The sequence below is a fragment of the Belonocnema kinseyi genome, chromosome 3 (genome assembly GCF_010883055.1).
Source record: "Belonocnema kinseyi isolate 2016_QV_RU_SX_M_011 chromosome 3, B_treatae_v1, whole genome shotgun sequence".
In the NCBI taxonomy this organism is placed as follows: domain Eukaryota; kingdom Metazoa; phylum Arthropoda; class Insecta; order Hymenoptera; family Cynipidae; genus Belonocnema; species Belonocnema kinseyi.
The window spans coordinates 56,221,137-56,233,832 of NC_046659.1; the positions used below are offsets into that span (position 1 = coordinate 56,221,137).

Genomic DNA, 12,696 nt, shown 5'->3' on the forward strand with positions numbered 1-12,696 from the left:
ATTCTAAAATTCCTTTAGGTGGTAACTGAAATTTTTCCTCGGCAGTTGCGGCTCCACTTAAGATGGAAATTCTGTTGCGACATCGTTGGTAACATATTACAAAGAGCGCCGATGTGAGGTCGCCGGGTGCGCAACCTGGACACCCGGGGTAAAGCGGGAACGCCGGCGTTAAAAGAAATTTTTGGTTTCCAGCATTCTTACTACCTGAAATTGTCATTAAGCCAGTCGGAGTAGACCGAAATGAAGGAGCGGCAAGGTGAGGAAGTGGAGTGGGGAGAACTAAAACTGAACCGTGTGGGACGGAAGAAAAAAGGTCGACGAGTTATATTGCCTGGAGATGATGCTCGACGAGAGCTAGAGAGCGAGTTTATCTGTTGGAATAAAGCCATTACCTGGATAGTACATGGTCATCCTGGATCCTGGGGAAGAATGGTGGGCGGGTTGGCTGGAGCGAGGGGGGTCCCTCGGACCCACTCGGACCCAGTATGGAGAATGGACCATGGACGGTAGTGGATGAACGGCATGGGACACGAGCTACGAGCTGCCTGCTGGACCCACTAGACCCACATGTGTTATGTGTGTATATGCAAGTATATGGAACCCAAGCGCGCGAGCTCTTCTTTATACAGGGTGTCTCATCTTCCTAAAATGATTTCATTATAGAAGGCATGGGGTCTGCATCTCTAGATTTAATCGGCGTTTTCGGAATTTATTACTACAAGGAAGATATTGTCTTGAGAAATGATCTTCTTGGAAGTGGATTTGCCGGGATTCGAGTTCAAAGGGTTAGTACACGTTATGCCTGTTTTGGGACTTTCAATTTCGATCTGGATTTCAATTTCAGAGGAAGCAAGATTGGTAAGCGCAGAAAGGCTATAAGTGAATAATCTTACAAGCTGAAAAGTATCAATGAAAAGAAACCAATTTTTCGAATTGTAAACAATTTCACTGAAAATTTCCTTGCTAAGTTTTGAGCAAAGAAGACTCAAATATGAAACATCTGAAATATTGACCCAAATAATTCGAACTAATAATTAATAAATAGACCTATCCAGTGCGACGGCACCCATCCGAGTTTAACCGAACCAGGCGTTGCTGAATATCGATGATCGAATCAGAAGCCTTAAACATTAAACATAGTTTAAAAATTAAACTTAGTTGCAACATCTTTTTTTAATACTGAAAAAGTTGGAAGTTATATACAAAAATTTAATTTGACTGATTTAAAATGTCAAGATACGATTGTAAAATAATCCTGGGAATGGAGGCAATTTCTTTGAAGATACTGTAAATAACATTCTTTGAAATAATTTACTTTATAAAAATTTATTTATAAATGCTAAGTGCAATTTTCCCATTCTCTTATTGCTGCATCAGGGAACCGGAAAATTACAGTAAATTTAATTTGTAACCAGGAATTTAAAAAATTTAGGATAAAAAACTATTCAATCAGTTCAACTGTGCGATTTGCAATAATTATGAGTTTTAAAAGTTGTGAAGGAGCTTGAAAAAAACAAAACGAAAAAACGTCGAGCCGACACAATTTTTTAACCCTATCCGAGTAGAATTGAGACCGTGGTAAGAAAAGAAATTTTGAAACGCTGACAAGTTCTTCAAGTTATTGAGTTGATGAACAGAACGAAAAAAGTTTTATAGAAAAAACTTATTCAGTTCCGAGGTCCAGTTTTCTGTTAAATGGTATATTTTTGTAAAATAAAAATATGTGCTTTAGATTGCTTAGGCCTTAGATGCTTAGATTTTTTAGCTCTAGGGTACACAGGTAGGTATATAGGTAGGGTCTACAGGTAACGCAGCTCGAATTTTCCATATATTGTCTATGAAATTGTATGTTGCATTACAAGGGATGAAGCACAGCGATTGAAACGAGTGTGAAGTTTGCTGCCCGAGCGAAGCAAGGGTTGCCTTCACACGAGTTGCGATCGTTCTATTACATTCCTTGTAATGCACATTATTACATTTTCATCAGAGAAGGTATTAGATTTATGTAAAATTTGACCCCCACCCCATTTTTGGTCAAATGCCCACGTTTTGAGACCCCCTGAATTCGAAAAACAGGTTTTTACGAATGTGTCTGTATGTATGTCTGTCTGTGAACACGATGACTTTTGAAAAAATTAATCTATTACATTGGCTTTTGGTACACTCTTTTAGTGTCCTAAGCTAAATGCCAAGTTCGTTAGCCAGCCATTTTGGATAAAAATTTTAAAAGTGAGCGCATTTTGAAAGTTTTTGAGACCACATTCTTTCACGATTCAACAATTCTCTGTACACTTGTTCATAGTATTAAAAAATTTGAACAATTTATTCTTATGACTTTTTTCATTAAATCAAAAATTACCAGAGTTATAGCATTTACAAAATTCCAAAAACACACGAAAATGAACATTTTAGGCCAAATAACGCAAGATATGAAAAAAAGTCAAGAAAAGAAAAATGTTGCTTTTTGAATGTCCTACAAGATTATCATAACAACTCTTTGAATTTGTTTGAAAAATCAAAATTTCTTATTTTGACAGCATACAAAATAATGAAAAATCCAAAAATTGCATTTTTCGTCCAACCTATGCAAAATACGATAAAATATGGGAAGAAAAAAATTGTGCATTTGAAAAAGATCACCAAATTTGTTACCAATAACTTTTTGATAAGATGCGTAGTTTTGGCTTTAACCATGAAAAACATGATTAACAGTAAAAAAAATCTGCCCGCTGCGTGGGGACATTCTTAACACAGCTTTTGTCTTTTCATTTCATTTCATCGCGTGTGTGTGGTTTCAAAAAATCAAATTTTTTATGTTTTTAATGCTTTTTTAGATTAAAACCAAAAACAGAACTATCAAAAAATTATTCATGACAAATAAATAATTTTTACATTCTCATCAGAGAAGGTATTAGATTTTTGTAAAATTTGAACCCCCAGTTTTTGTCAAATGTCCACGTTTCGAGACCCCCTGAATATGAAAAACAGGTTTTTACGAATGTGTCTGTCCGTCTGTCTGTATGTATATATGCCTGTCTGTGAGCATGTGAAGTTTGTTAGCCCGTTATTTTGTATATAAAATTCAAAAAGTGAGCACATTTTGAATATTTTTGAGACCACTTTTTTCAAAATTCAAAAATTTTCTCTACAGATATTTATAGTATTCAAAAAGTTGAACAATTTATCCTGATAACTTTTTTCATCAAACCAAAAATTACCAGAGTTAAAGTATTTCCAAAATACCCAAGTGCGAAGTCACATACGGCCCAGCATTGGGCCATAGTCGGCAAAAATATTGCCGAAGCTCGGCGTCCATCATCGCGCCAATGACGGAATGATAACTATGGCCTGCACTTGGCAGCCAAGGTTCGGCTGCCATTGTCGGCCCAACACTGGGTGCCAATATCGGACTAAACCTAGCTGTTATTGTCGCGCCATTGCCGGATTGATAACTATGGCCTTGACTCGGCTGCCAAGGCTTGGCAGCCATTATCGGTCCAACACTGGGTACCAATATTGGACCAACCTGGATGCCGGAGTTAGATTAAAAACTGATAAAAAATCATTGAATTTTCCTTAGGACGAATCTGCTTTATCCATTCATCATTATACGACTGCATATCGTTGGAATATTATTTATAATTTCAAGAATTGAAATTTCAATTAAACATTTTGGTTAATTTTAACGATTGCTGTTATAGTCTAAAGATATGACAAAAAGATATTTAAAAAAATAATAATATATTGCGAGTGCTTTGAACATGAATATTAATGGTCCTGTTTAGATTGAATACATATATTAGATTTTGAACATTATATTACAAATAAAATTTCTAACGCTACAGGGTATCGAACCTATGTTTATATACATAAATCTATCGCCTAGCAGTCGGGAGTGCTAACCATTTCGTTAAACCGACAAGTTGAAACACTGTGAAAAAGTCATCCTGATAAGCTACAGTTCAGAAAAGTTCATGTAAATGTAAAATACACGAACTGTTAAAAGGAATATCAATACAATAATTTTTAAATAAATAATTTAAATCGATTACAATTTTTCTTCGCGTAATATTTCATGTTTTTCGCTGTAGGCTACTTTACAAGTTTTTGGAATGAAAGAAAATGTAATTTTTCATAAACATTCAAAATTTTTAATGACAGAACTTAGAAATTTCATTGTGAACTTTGACGATTTTTCAACAACACTTTTTTATTTTTTGTGTAAGATATGTTTTTAGGTGCTGAAAGTGCGACTTGGCGTGATAAAGTGCCGATGCTGGGCCAAGCATCGCTGGAGGATCGGCAAATATAAATAGCCAATATAGGCTACAAGCACTGGTTCAACATTGGGCCGATTTAAATAATACATGGTTTGCCGTGGTAAAATGGACACTTGGCCCAGTAATGTGCCGTCACTGGCGCAGACTTTGGCTGATCCTCGTGAAACATGGTTCTCCGTACTAAAAGTGAGACTTGGCGCAATAAAGTGCCGATACTGGGCCAAGCATCGGTGGAGGATCGACAAATATAAATATCCAATATAGGATTCCATCACTGGCTCAACACTGGGCCGAATAAAATGCCGAGATTGGCCCAATATCTTCAGCCGACCTTTGGCTGCCAAAATTGGACCAACACTGGGCCGTGTATTCAGCTCCGGCAATTCGCACTTAAGTACCAAAAAACACACGAAAATTAATCTTAAAGGCAAGACAAGAAAAACTTTGATTTCTAAATGCCCAACAAGATTATTATAACAACTTTTTGAATTTTCTTCAAAAGTCGAAAATTCTAATTTTCACAGCATACAAAATAATAGAAAATCCAAAAATTAGATTTTTTCATGCAACAAGTTCACAGTATTTTAAAGATTCTCAAATATATAAATGCATTTTCAACGATAAGACTACTCAGTAGACCGTATGTGTAAAGTTTAATTCATAATAAAATATTAGAAATGAGCAAATTCAGTTTATAAAAAAACGATCAAAGCTGCAATAACATGTTTAATAACAAATTTTTTAAAAAAGAATTCGCACTTTTTCAAATGGGACAATGAAAGTACGTCTGTTTTAATACAAATGTAAGTTATGAGTTATAATAACATACGTTTATGAGAATGATATAAAATTTCAAGGATAAACTCGAGTGCGAAGCACTAGATACGTGATGAGAATGTGTTCGTTAAGGCCGATGGAGCTTTAACAAAGGAGAATTCACAATTACCAAATTACTGTTGTCTATGCTTTCACCTTTATTTTTAAAAAGGCTATGTACAAATATCGAGCGCGAAGCGCTTGATTAACGTATCATCGAGCGCGAAGCGCGAGAACCAACAGTCGCGACCCCAAGGCGCGCTCAAACTTGCGAGCGAAGCGAGCCGCGCCCATAGTTGAGGTACCTGTAGACCCTTCCTATCTATGTACCTTTCTACCCTAGAGCTGAAAACAAACGTTTTAACCTTAGGGATGCAAACACTTTGTTTCAACCCGCGCTCTACATAGCTACCGAAACTCAAAGTTTCAATCGAGGCGCTATGAAAAATAGTATGCATTACTAGAAATGTTACACAGCGATCGCAACTCCTGTGAATGCATCCCTCGCTTCGCTCGGGCATCAAACTTCACCCTCGTAGCAATCACATTGTTTCATCTGTTGTAATGCTACATACTATTCCTGTTAAATGAGGCTGATTGGACTCAATATTTTTAAAATTTTAATTGGATAATTATTATGATTTTTTATATTAACATCCTTTAAAAGTTGAATTATTTTAAAATGAATTCTTTATAATTAATAATTTTTTAATTACGTCTTTTTATTTTTCCAAATTCAACCATTTCAGTCAGAAATAAAAAAGTTCACGAAATGGAACAATTGAAGCTGAAAATTTAGCACTTGGAAGATTGAGCGATTCGCAATTGAGCCGGGGAACCGAAAAAGATTGATTTTCTAAGCATAAAAAAAGATTCTTCAACAAATTACATAATATTTCAACCGAATAATTCATTTTTTCAACTAAAAAAATCAACTTTTAATAAAAAATGGAACAGTTAAATTCTTATGGAAGAAAAAAATGAATCATCTACTATAATAGTTCAATTTTGTATCCAACAATTTACCTCAAGAGAAAAAGTCGAATTTTCTGCACAAAACAGTAAATTTTTCAATTAAATAATTACACCACTTCCAACAAAAAAGAAACTTTTTCAACCGGGAAGATTAATTTTCTACTAAGAAAAGAATTCTCAAAAAAAGTTCATTTTTAAACAAATAGTTATTTTTAAATTAATTTTAAGAAACATCTTTTTACCAAACGTGACGAATTTGTAACAAAAAGCATACGTTTCTAACCAACAGAAGAATTTTCAACAAATTACATAAACTTTGAACTGAATAGTTGATTTTTTAAGTTAAAAAGATAAACATTTATCAAAAAATGGAACAATTAAATTTTTATTGAAAAAAAATTTAATATATAAAAAACAAATCTTGTGCCAAACAGTTAAATTTTCTATCACATAGCTAAATTTTGTAGCTAATTGTTGAATTTCCTAAACAAAAAATGAATGTTCTATACAAAACAGTTGAATTTTTAATTCGAAAATATGAAATTTCAACAAAAAAGTTCATTCTCAATCAAATAGTTAAATTTTCAGTAAAAAAAAAATTAATTTATACCCCCAGAAAGAGGAACTTACACAAAGCAGTTCAGTCTCTGACCAAAGACATTAATTATTGACTAAAATTATGAATGTTAATACAAATAAATGAATTTTCAAGAAAGTAGTTCAAGTTTCAACGAAGAAGTTAAATTGTATACCTAAAAAGATTCAATAAAAATATAATAGTTGATATTTTAATAATAGGAGCTTTTAATTTTCGTTAAAAAACAATATAGTTTAAGCAAACAAGACAAACTTTCAGCAAGAAGTTAAACCCTCGACCAAAACCGTGTCAATTTTTAAATAAACTTTTACATTTTTAACCAAAAAAGGCGAATTTTTAACCAAATATTTCAATTTTTAGTCCAAAAAATATCACATTTTAACAAAAAATGGGATAAATCAATGATCGTTGAAAAAAATGGCAATTCAGGAAAGCAAATTTTGCACAAAACAGTTGAGTTTTTTACCAATTTTCTGATTTTTTAAGCCAAAAGGATCAATTTTACACAAAACAGTCGAATTTTCATCTCGAAAATATAATTTTTTGAAAAAAAGTTGAATTTTTGACCAAATTGTAAAATTATCATGCCAAAATGATACATTTTCAACAAATAATTTAAATTTCCTACCCAAAAACGTAAATTTGGAACAAAAAAGTTAATTTTGAAACAGATAAATTGTTAACTAAAGTTATGAATCTTGAACAAAACTTTTAAGAATAAAAAATTGTACCATATATAAGAGAGCATAGAAAAATCATTTTCTACGCCCCCTCCCTCCCCTCAACCACCTAAAAGATTACTCAATTTAAGTACGGCCCCATATATGCACGTGCTTCCAGGGTTCTGATGAATATAAACACTGCAGATCATGAAAAAAATAAATTAAGTATATATTATATTCAAGCTGAACATTTTTTTAAAATCATTGGGGAGCTTAATTTTGAAACCCTTATGCCTATTCAAATGTATTTTATAATTTTTTTAACTTTTAGGCTTTTATCTCTTACTTTCACATTTGTTCTCTAATACTACTGAATTTGAAATATGTATACAATTTTTATTTCAAGTGCTTTCAATTGAGAAGATTTTAATTTAAAAACTTAATTTAATTAAATTTTTTCTGCTTTAATTTGCTGTTTAATTGTAAAGGCCGAAAAAGATTTTTGCACCCCAATAAAAAACTGAGAAGTAATCGGAAATTTTTTTCTCGCATTCTAGCGACCACTCTGTATTTTCAATTATGAACTTTCGAATTAGTCTTATGGATGTATGGAAATTGTCTTAAATAATTCTTTCATTAATAGATCTTCGTACCCCATGGTTTTTATTTTTGAAAAGACGAAGTACAATATTCTCACATAGCTCATTTGATTTTCTCCAGATTTGATGAATGGACGAGGTGAATTTCGTCGATATCTGACAAATAAGAGCGGTAGGTATTTAATTCTGATGGTGAATCCGAAGATGTGAGGGACTAAAAAATGAAGAATTGAATAATTGAAGATAAAGTGGTGTGGAGGCTGAGACACCCTGTATACTTTTCTCCCTTGCGTGTGCGTGTGGAGACAAGTACGAACGTGTTAGAGGGAAGCATGGGAGCATGGGGAACCACCGCGAACCGCATTCTCTACCTGTGTGGTAAAACGCTCACTCAGGACCCCAAGGGGGATTCTAAAACAAAGACTACTCAACTATACGGCGCGTTGTTCTAACATCACCCTCATTATGAAACAATTTCCACGTCCCCTTTTTCGGCCGAAGACGCTTAAGAAGCACCGCCACTCCTTCAGCTTCACCAATTTCACTATCATCCGATCCAGCCCTATTAGCCAATTGTCATGCGGTTTGCTCTTCCCCATAATGAGGAGGTCGACAGGTGCTTTGGTGCTTTCGTGTTATTAGCTATGTTCTTACAGCTTAATATAACGATAATTAATACGCTCATTAACCACGTGGCAAATAGAGAATTTTCATGCATTTTTTTATACTTTCTTATTTAAATATTTATGTTTCAAGCATCTGTTAAGAAGACATGTTTTTTCATTTTAAGTGTTTATTACTTAATTAAACTTGGTTTAAATTCAAAAGGCCGACCTATAATACTTTTTTTTTAATGGATTGCCAACATAATTAATCACCTTAACGTCCTTAACTCACTTAATCATCAGTTAAATTAGCTTCGTCGAGTGCTAAGGGGAAAAGAATGAACCAATCCCCAACCGCCCAAATGCATAGAACAATAAACCTTATTTTGTTAATATATCTTCGTCGGGAATAATTTTTTTCTACAAGTGTATTTGGAAATTAGTTTTAATTTTTCAAGAACTATTTAAGGCAGTAATGAAATGATAATTATTATTATTTTCACGAAGATATGACAAAAATAAAGTATATTCCCATAAACTTGGTGCTATTGTTTTACCTTAAAACTCGATGAAGTGAAGTTACCTGCGAATTTTACGTGTGCATAGAAAATTTATTATATTTTTAAGTGATCTTCTCACAATATAATTACATAATCCGTATTAAAGATTAGATGTATTGTTTACACAGATTAAATTGTGAATAACCAATATTGCTTTGTATCCGAATGCAGATTGAAAAAGTTTGACATTAATGATGATACATTTTGACCAAAAGAAGGTCATTTTTCGGGAGAGCGAAATAAAATTCTGTAAGATCGAAATCACCATTTAAAGATCAAACAAAAGTTTCCCTCGAACTTGGGCGTTTCTGATTATAGGACAAAAAAGTATGATCAAAAAAAGTTTTCCATTTCCACGAAATCGAATGTGGAAGTTTACAATCTCTAAAGTGACAGGAACCTAAAATTGGAACAGCCTCGGTTGCGAATCAAGATAAGAAGTGCAATTTTCAGTTTAAAAAATAAGAACTGCCTCCCGAGGTACTGAGTTGCTGAATTGAGAGAAAATAAATTTAATTTAATAAAGTTAGCCACTTACGAGTAAATAGTTCAAGAATTTGGAAGTTCAAATTTCATGGATTTTGAACATCGTCTTTGGATAGAGACTAAAAATATATTTTTTAATAAAAAAAAAAGAATAATCAAAACCTGTTCCCGAGATATGGAAAGGCTAAATAAGAATAAATTTGTTCATTTTAAAAAAATATCATGTTCCGAGAAAATAAAGGTTTAGTGTAACGGTATCGCAGTGTAACAGGAAATTTTTCGCTTAAAGCTCCATACAAAGAAGAAAGGTATATATTTATTTATTTATAAATAAACGATAATAATTTTATGAAATATTTTTTCTAGTTAAAACGGAAAAATCTAAATGAAAAAAAAAACTTATAAAAGGGGCTTAAATAAAAAAAAGAGAAAAAGATGAGAGACAAGTACAGAAATTTTTTATGCAAAAAGTTCATTTTCGGAAAAAAGTTAGTAATGTAGTTCCGTAGTTCAACCCTTCAACTATAAGTATTCCTTCCTGGTCGCACTTGATTACAATCATAGGATGGTCACACTGAATCTAAGTGGCCCGAGTCGTTTTAAACATTTTCCGTAATTTTTTGTATTTGCCCTAAGCGATCTGGTGAAATTTGAAAGTATACTTTGAACATCTCAGAATATGTGACAATCTATAAAAAAATGTTGTAAATAATAAAAATTGCCCAAATATTTAAGAAATGAGAATCTTTGCGAAAACTTTTTTCCGATAGATAAATCCGTTGAGTTTATAAATAAGTATTCATTTGTAAAACAGACGTCACAACCATTATACAAAAGCTGATTTTTTTCGTTTATTAAAATGAAATGTAAAACTAATTAAACATGATATTGATAAATTTCATACAAAAATAAACTTAGTTTATCGTTATCTGCGTATTTAAAAATTAGTTTCCATATTCATGACATGTATGCAAGTGCACAATTCTTTTAAAGGATCTGATGAACTAATAAACCGAATTTTTGCATACCAGACAGATGTAGGGGAAGAGAGACGGACGTCTGTTTGTTATGAGAAATTCATTCGAGTTATTAGTTTATAAGTTCGTTCAAAAGAATTGGTCACGTAATAGTTTGATACATGCCCTTAATGGCAAAAGGATTGCTGATTCATGAATGAGCCGAGGAATCAAAGAGGACGTGTTGAAAAACTGGGAACCTGGTGATGGGAACATGGGCGGTTAAAGGAGGAATTTATGAGAACTTGTGGGATGGGTGAGATTTTATATGCGGCCAAGAGTAAAAGAAACTTGAAGAATTTATTAGGAGACTTTTTATAGAGGGTAGGATTGATATTATTGAATTATTTATTTTCTTGAATGGAGTTCAATTAGTTTAGGGTGGATCAATTTTGGCCAAGACTTTGGAATCTTTAGAAGCAACCTAATTTTTGGCAGTTTTTTTATTACAAATGAAATTTTTTTTATTGCAAATTTTCTACCAATTCAATGAAAGATTAGATCAACCCTCATACTTATTATGAATTTTAGGCACATTGAACGTTCAAATATGTACATTCAAGTCGTAATAATATTTAAAATTCTCACTTATTTTTCTTGTACAACACTTAAAGCAGATTAAGGCCAATATGAAAATTCAATTTAAAAAATACAGTCATTTGATATATCTATGAACTATTTGTATCCATTTTTATCAGATAAAATATTAATTTGTTTTTCTTGGATTTTTGAAGATGGTTTCAAGTCGAAAAATAAGTAAATAATTCAAAATAAGTTTAGTATCCAATTTTTGTTTGATAGTTTCTTGTATACAAATATTTAAGGGTAAAAAGTATTTCAAAATTGAATACGTAAAACTTTAGATTCTTATTCCTATAATTAGAATGCCGACCAATTAGAATATATGTATTTACACCATAGGACAAAAAGGCCATGGCCTAGGGCGGCAAATATTTAGGGGCTGCACGGCAGCTTATATTTTTTTATTATTATTACAGAACAATTTCGCTTTCACTTTTATTGTCTTCTCTTTCGCTTTTGAACTATGCAATCGAAAGAAACTAGCAACATCAATTGGAAAAGTGCAGCAAATTAGTAGGGGCAGCATGGTGGTTTAGCATTTCTTTATATTCTTACAGTTCAAGTCTTTTTACACTTATATTGTATTTTTTTACGTTTTATAACTTTCAAATCGAAAAAATGAGTTATTATTATTTAATTAAATAATAAAATCGTCAGGAAAATAATTATTAAATTCATTTTTCATTTTAATAGCTTTCGAAAATCAAAAGATAATATCCAAATACACTTTTGGTGAAAAATCGTTTTTTCCCATACCTCATGCCTGGCCCTCATGACTCTCGTCGACGTGCGGACATCTACCAGCTGACATCGCAATTTTTCGAAACATAAAATACCTAATGGAAATTAAAAAAGGGCGGCAAATTTTACTTTGGTTTCAGGCTCTGCCAATTAGAATTTCTATAAATTTCTAATTTTACAAACTGCAATTTTTGTTCTATTTGGAATAATCAAAATTTTAATAATTTGAAAATAGAATGCATTAAATTTTGTCGCCATAAAATTTGGATTATCACCGTATAGTTTTGAATGGTTTCAATTTTACTTTGCCATATAATTTCAATCATAACCTATCCAACGTTCAATTTTTAGATTATTTATATTTTGGACTTCTTTTGTTTTCTTTGAAAAAAAAATAGTTACTTTCAATTTGATCTAGAATTTTGATCAGGATCAAAATTAAGTAATCAAAAAATTGCTTCTTTGGCATTTCATTAAATTAAAAATTTCTTTCAAATTTGACTCTTAAAATGTTAAATCCTTTTAAATATGCTGCACATTTAAGATTCAATCTAGGCAATTTGCATTCTGAAATAAAGTATAAATTTCTAACAATTTGAGTTATTATTTAGAAAAACAAGTTGCTTTTAAAATCGAATTATATTGTATTGTTTCAAATTTATTTTAAATTTGATGGACTGATCGAGCAACGGGGAAAAGGAATTAAGGTAAAGAATTTGCAAACAGTCTACTCTTAGGAAATATGAATAAAAAAAGATTAGAAAGGAATTTGGAGT

General features: G+C 32.1%; 1 long non-coding RNA gene across 1 annotated transcript in view; it reads left to right on the forward strand.

Annotated features, from left to right (window-relative positions):
• Positions 1-9,730, forward strand: part of LOC117169424 — a 10,486-nt gene extending 756 nt beyond the window's left edge. Inside the window, exons 3-5 of the long non-coding RNA XR_004466658.1 lie at positions 46-576; positions 664-785; positions 8,052-9,730. This is a non-coding gene — a long non-coding RNA (uncharacterized LOC117169424). The remainder of the gene's footprint in view (positions 1-45; positions 577-663; positions 786-8,051) is intronic.
• Positions 9,731-12,696: the final 2,966 nt, after the last annotated feature.